This window comes from Amblyraja radiata, chromosome 10 (genome assembly GCF_010909765.2).
Source record: "Amblyraja radiata isolate CabotCenter1 chromosome 10, sAmbRad1.1.pri, whole genome shotgun sequence".
Lineage (NCBI taxonomy): Eukaryota > Metazoa > Chordata > Chondrichthyes > Rajiformes > Rajidae > Amblyraja > Amblyraja radiata.
In genome coordinates this window covers 46,337,406-46,344,207 of record NC_045965.1, presented here as the reverse complement: position 1 = coordinate 46,344,207, position 6,802 = coordinate 46,337,406, and positions in this window count along the sequence as shown.

Here is a 6,802-nt window from a genome sequence, read left to right as displayed (position 1 = left end):
GGACAGGAAGGGGCGTCGCCATCCTGGCCGTGGCATTGACTGACAGGAGAAGAGACCAATCTGCGTGGCGCTGACTGAAGGAATTTGTGCACGTGCGGTTTTAAAGATTTTTAAACCTCGATAACTTTTACAATATACCACCGATCGGAACGCAACTTGTTGCACTCGCAGCACAGGAGAACGGCGAGTAACCTGGTGAAAAATTGTAGCATAATCGCGTACCATTTTTGCACATACAGAAATAACGCTCAAACCGGAAGAGCACAAGAGGTACAGGCACCTTAGACTGCAATTCCCTCACTCTTCCTTTTAGCGTCACATGCATGTCATTCCATATCACTGTCTAATTTCCTCTTAAATAATGGAGAACACTATTTGCCTCACCATTATTTTTATGTCTTTGAGCAAGCTGTCAGCAAGCTGCACCTCTTCAAAGTCACAATGTTGGAACAAACACAAGTTTGCATATTTCACAATAAATCCCAGAGTTAATTAATAGAATGAATCCTGACATGACGTGCGCACTGATTTATTTTTATTAGGATGGATAGTAATTTTGGTGCAGTAATTCCGGCATTGGTTGTGAGTACAGTTCAATTGGCAGTGAATCATGATGAGGGATCCTAAGTATTTGAGAGGAACTATATAAATTGTCCTTTGATAGGTCTCCATGGTAGATATTTTTTAAAAATTTTTATTACTGTTCAACCATGATAAAAGGAAGTGGAGAAGCTAAATTTTTCACTGTCAAATTTCCACAAAAGCAATGAACTGTATGATTAGTTCACTACCAGCATCACAGATATGATTCAATTTGTTTGTGATGTGATATACATTTTCTCAAATTTTTACATATTTCTGCTGCTTTTTACAAAGAAGACCATATAATCCTTCTCCATTGCCTCCACTACCTTCTCCAGCCAAACAGAAATGTTCTACTATAAATTGCAGAGATTGCTTTAAATTGTTGAAATTGCTAGTAAAACTAATGGGCAAGCCAATGTGGAGAATGAACTAAACTAACCATGTCTTGTCAATGACTAATGAATAACTGCACAAGTTTGATTCCATCTCCGCCCATTCTATCATACCCAGAGATTTGTTTGCAGTGGCTTCCCTCGTCATTTCTGCAACAACAAAAAAATCTTATCACCCAATTATATTTTTGCCAATCTCCATTTTCTCTTCTCTAAAATAATACAAAGAGCAGTACACCTGTGGTCTTTTTACTTTCAGGTCTGCTGAGATGCACAGTATGATCATGAATGAGCAGGTAATGTCCATCTCATTTCTCCACATTTCATAAGCATTTAGCTTTAAATTAATCTACTTCTGGCAACTATGCCTTTCATTGCCGAGGCCCCCTGCTCTGGTATTATTTTAATCCCCTCCTCCTTGAAATTGCTCCTTCAAATTGCTTCATTTACCAAACTTTAAATTTCACTGCTTTTGGAAAAACATTGCAGTCAGGATTTGAGTATAGGAGCAGGGAGGTTCTACTGCAGTTGTACAGGGTCTTGGTGAGACCACACCTGGAGTATTGCGTACAGTTTTGGTCTCCTAATCTGAGGAAAGACATTCTTGCCATAGAGGGAGTACAGAGAAGGTTCACCAGACTGATTCCTGGGATGTCAGGACTTTCATATGAAGAAAGACTGGATAGACTCGGTTTGTACTCGCTAGAATTTAGAAGATTGAGGGGGGATCTTATAGAAACGTACAAAATTCTTAAGGGGTTGGACAGGCTAGATGCAGGAAGATTGTTCCCGATGTTGGGGAAGTCCAGAACAAGGGGTCACAGTTTAAGGATAAAGGGGAAATCTTTTAGGACCGAGATGAGGAAAACTTTTTTCACACAGAGAGTGGCGAATCTGTGGAATTCTCTCCCGCAGAAGGTAGTTGAGGCCAGTTCATTGGCTATATTTAAGAGGGAGTTAGATGTGGCCCTTGTGGCTAAAGGGATCAGGGGGTATGGAGAGAAGGCAGGTACAGGATACTGAGTTGGATGATCAGCCATGATCATATTGAATGGCGGTGCAGGCTCAAAGGGCCGAATGGCCTACTCCTGCACCTATTTTCTATGTTTCTATTACTCATGCATGTGCTTATGCATTAATCCATAATGTGCTTAATGATTATCGAGGTGAACATTTGCTAGTTCTGACTCCCACCCTTAGAATTACGCTCTTTTGACTTTCATTCATTCAATGACTAAAAGAAAATCCTGTGGCACTGTTGGAAATCGGGTTAATGTGTGACAGAGAATTATTGCACACATTTCTGGAGGGCATCAGCAGCCATCAGAAATTGTATTCCTTCTTCCCCAATGAGATTTTCATTTTGATCAGTATTTTTATTTTGGTGTTAAATTCCCCCAAATGATTTGGACAGTAGTGCAAGATGCAAAATATGTTTTTGATAAGATTTGCAAACTCACTGATCTGAAAAGAAAAACAATTGTTATTTACTCACAGAAAAATAAGATTTTCCAACCCTTATTTCTCCCAAATCGTGCCTTTAAAGAACTAACATTTGAACTGCATTTTTTGTGCTCACACAAATCCGCGACCTCCTCTGACTTCAGAAACATTCTCCCATGTACAGCGACAGCCCTGCCCATGGAGGTCAGAGTCAAGGACACTCTCAGCTTCCTAGAATTCAGTTTTCAGAACCATCCCAAGCAGCTGCTGCTGCTGATTTCTGTGACATCTCTTTGTTTGCTGCCAATTGCTTCATGAACGAGGTGACCCAAATTCAAGGAGAAGAAGCTTCATCTCCTTTTCCTTCAGCACACAGGAGCAGAGCCATGCTTTATCTGTATTATAGACTTTCCCAATGTGTGGGCATTTATAGCATGCATTTATGTCCTTATAGAAACCTCTCTGGTAAAATCCTGTTGGGAACAAGTGGACCCTTTGCACAAAAAACATGCCTTTGGTAGGCACCATTCTTCACCAGTCTGTCCAACTCTCTACGTCCACCAGGGAACTTATCCAACCATTGTGTAAATTCAGTTGGTAGTAATACTCCTTGGTAGCTGGAAGAATGTTGCTTGCATTTTGGTTTGTCCCTTTAACAATCTGCATAGATTATATTTGTTTGGGAACTGCAAGCACTGTCAACACTGATAAAGTCAGCTTCAGTGGATCCAATCAAGGCTGATCTGTGAAACTTGCAATTAAAGTTCTTGTGTTTTAACCAAACAAAATCATGTGTTGTCAGAGTGACCCATGATGATGCTTTCACAACAAAAATCAGCATGGTGGAAATTTTAGCTAATATCTCCATTCATGGCTGTGTCAAATGTTGTTGGATTTTGCTACTTGGGCTCGCCTTCTGCTTCCTTATTATTTTAACGGCATTGCAGAAATAAAGACATTTAATGTTATTTTGTTTTAATGACACAGAGTAATCAAAATAGTTAATTAGGATGCTGCGAGGTTGAGATTTATTTTCAGAAAATGGAAGAGTTGACCAGATAAATGAATAAATGATAAATTTGAACAGATAAATTGAGCCACAGTTTAATCTCATTCAAAGGGTGGTTTCTTTAATATCATGACATTCAGGTATGTTCAATATTTAGGTTAACCTGGTTAATGGCTTCAAATCTGCAGTGTGGTTTGAACACAGATTATTTCAAAGCCTGCCATGATAGATACCAGTGGCCCTTGTAATTCTTGTGGGGTTTTAACTTTAACACTCGCCACTAAACCCCAGGAGTGCCGATGAAGGGAACACTTGAAGCAGGTGAAGTGGTCAAGTGTAGAAACATTGAACTGCAAATGCTGGTTTACAAAAAAGGACACAAAGTGCTGGAGTAACTCAGCGGGTCAGGCTGCATCTCTGGAGAACATGGATCGGTGAAGTAGAGGGTCGGGACTCTTCTTCAGACTTGAAGCACTACCAGTTTGTTTTTAGCTCAAAATTGCAAGATTTGCAATTTCATGTGACTTTCTGAATTCTGGTCCTTCAGATTGAGACTCAAGAGTCTACAATGTCCTGTATACTGATGCCACTTCATTAATTCAGAGTTTCTTGGAGTTATTGACAGCGTATATGCTGAGAAATCCCCAGTTTCCTCTCTGGGTTAAAGAATAATGAGTTCGCCATTTAAGACAGCGATGAGAAGGAAGTCTCAGAGGGAAGTGAATCTTTCATATTCTCCACCCCAGAGTAGTGAAAGCTGAGTCGTTAAATTTATGCAAGGCAGTAATAGCAGGTTTTTGGTGTAAAAGGAAGTTGAATATTACAGAAACAGGAAGGAAAGTGGGGCTGTGGTCAATTGCAGATTGCATTGGATGGCTTGAGAGGCCTGTACCATTGGAGTGTCACCACCGGTGCATGTTGCTCTTGGCCAGCTATTACGGAGAAGAGATGGTTGTCCAGCACTTCACAAAGTGTGGATATGCAAAGAGGACCTGGAGAAAGATGCAAGGATCCTGGTCATAGCTCATCCCCAACAGCTCCGTAACAATGGACTCAATGATTTATGGGTCAGTTGGAGATGGACATCAAGCACTGCTGGAAAACGCTCTGTGGTCTCACCGAAACTTGTTGGTCTTCCAGCTCAGCAAGATGTCCGTTAGAGAATGCTGCCAATTGGCCCATTTGTCGGCAGGAGTACGTGCTGAGGGCCACACTGAAGTTTGGTGCAGCCAACATGTGGTGGGGGTAGTGGGGGTGGGGGATAGTGGGGGTGGGGGTAGGTAGGGAAGGGGGACGACGACCAAACTCTAGGATCCTTACGTAGTAGGAAGGAACTGCTGATGCTGGTTTGCTGGAATAACTCAGTAGGACAGGCAGCATTGCTGGTACACAAAAAAGCTGGAGAAACTCAGCGGGTGCAGCAGCATCTATGGAGCGAAGGAAAAAGGCAACGTTGCCTTTTTCCTTCGCTCCATAGATGCTGCTGCACCCGCTGAGTTTCTCCAGCTTTTTTTTGTACCTTCGATTTTCCAGCATCTGCAGTTCCTTCTTAAACACAGGCAGCATTGCTGGATTGAAGGAATGGGTGACGCTTGTTGAAATGTAGATTAGATCATTGTTAGCTGGGCAAAGGTAAGAACAAAGCAAACAGATATAAAATGTAAACGAGCACAGTCAGACTAGTCAGTGAACTGGGAAGCAAAGATCTTATAGCTCCGCTATAAGATCTTTGCTGGGAAGGGGGGAGAGTTGGAGAGAGAGGGAAGGCAAAGGTTACTTGAAGTTAGAGAAGTCAATGTTCATACCACTGGGGTGTAAGCTGCTCAAGCAAAATATGAGGTGTTGTTCCTCCAATTTGCGCTGGGCCTCATCCTAACAATGGAGGAGGCCCAGGACTGAAAGGTAAGTGTGGGAATGGGAGGGGGAGTTAAAGTGTTTAGCAACCGGGAGATCAGGTAGATCACCAAGCCTGTGCTTAGTCTCGCCAATATATAGGAGTCCACACCTGGAATAGCGGATACAGTAGATGAAGTTGGAGGAGGTACAAGTGATCCTCTGCCTTACCTGAAAAGACTGCTAGGGTCCTTGGACGGAGTTGAGGGGGGAGGTATAGGGACAGATGTTGCATCTCCTGCCGTTGCAGGGGAAAGTACCTGGGGAGGGGATGGTTTGGGCGGGAAGGAACAAGTTAACCAGGTGAGATCTCGTTCAAGGTGGCGAAAATGCCAGAGGAATATGTGCTATATGCGATGGCTGATGGGGTGAAAGGTGAGGACGAGGGGGACTGTCCCTGTTGCAACTGGGGGGGAGGGGTAGCAAGAGTAATGTGAGATATCGAGGAGACCCTAGTGAGGGCCTCATCTATGATGGAAGAGGGGATCCCATGTTCCCTAAAGAATGAGGATATCTCCTTCTCCTAGCTAACAATGATCTATTCTACATTTTCCTTGATCCCCATCCCCTTTGTCTCATTTTTGCACCTTACATTCCCTTTTATCTGTATCTCCCTCTCCCGATTCAGTCTAAAGAAAGGTCTTGACCCGAAATGTCACCCATTCCTTTTATCCAGAGCTGCTGCCTATCCCGCTGAGTTACACCAGCATTTTGTGTCTGTCTAGGATCCTTCTACCAGACATTGAGGGGGTACTCAGGTGGGGACACCCCTCAGACAAGGGAAGGGATTATCATCCCACATTGGCACTGAGTTGCAAGTGTGCTTTCTTTAAAGAGAGGTGCAAACACATATGACACTATTAGAATCAGAGTCATACAACGTGGTAACAGGCTCTTCAGCCTAACTTGTCCACACCGGCCAACATGTCCCAGCTACACTAGTCCCTCTCTGTGTTTTGCCCATATCCCTCCAAACTTGTCCTATCCATGTACCTGTACCTGTTTAATTGTTTCTTAAATGTTGCGATAGTCCCTGCCTCAGCAACCTCCTCTGGCAGCTTGTTCCATGTTCCCACCACCCTCTGTGTGAAAAAGTTATCCCTGATTCCTATTGAGTGTATAGACACTGAGAATGTATGAAGAGGTGGCACAGTTTTTGTTTTGTATATATTTGTTATTATGAATAATGTGTAGGAAAGAACTGCAGATACTGGTTTACACTGAAGATAGATTAAAAAAAATGCTGGAGTAACTCAGCGGGACAGGTAGTGTATTTGGAGAGAAGGAATGAGTGATGCTTCAGGTCGAGACCCCTTCACAGCAGTCCCTTCCTCCAAGTTAAATTTAGACAGGGTACGGTGTGAAAATTAGTGAAGAAAAGTTGTTGTAGATCAGGGAAAATGTAGAATGATGAACAATGGTCCCTTTGAGCTATAATTTTCACATCTCACATCCCTATGTCCCCCTGACTCAGTCTCGA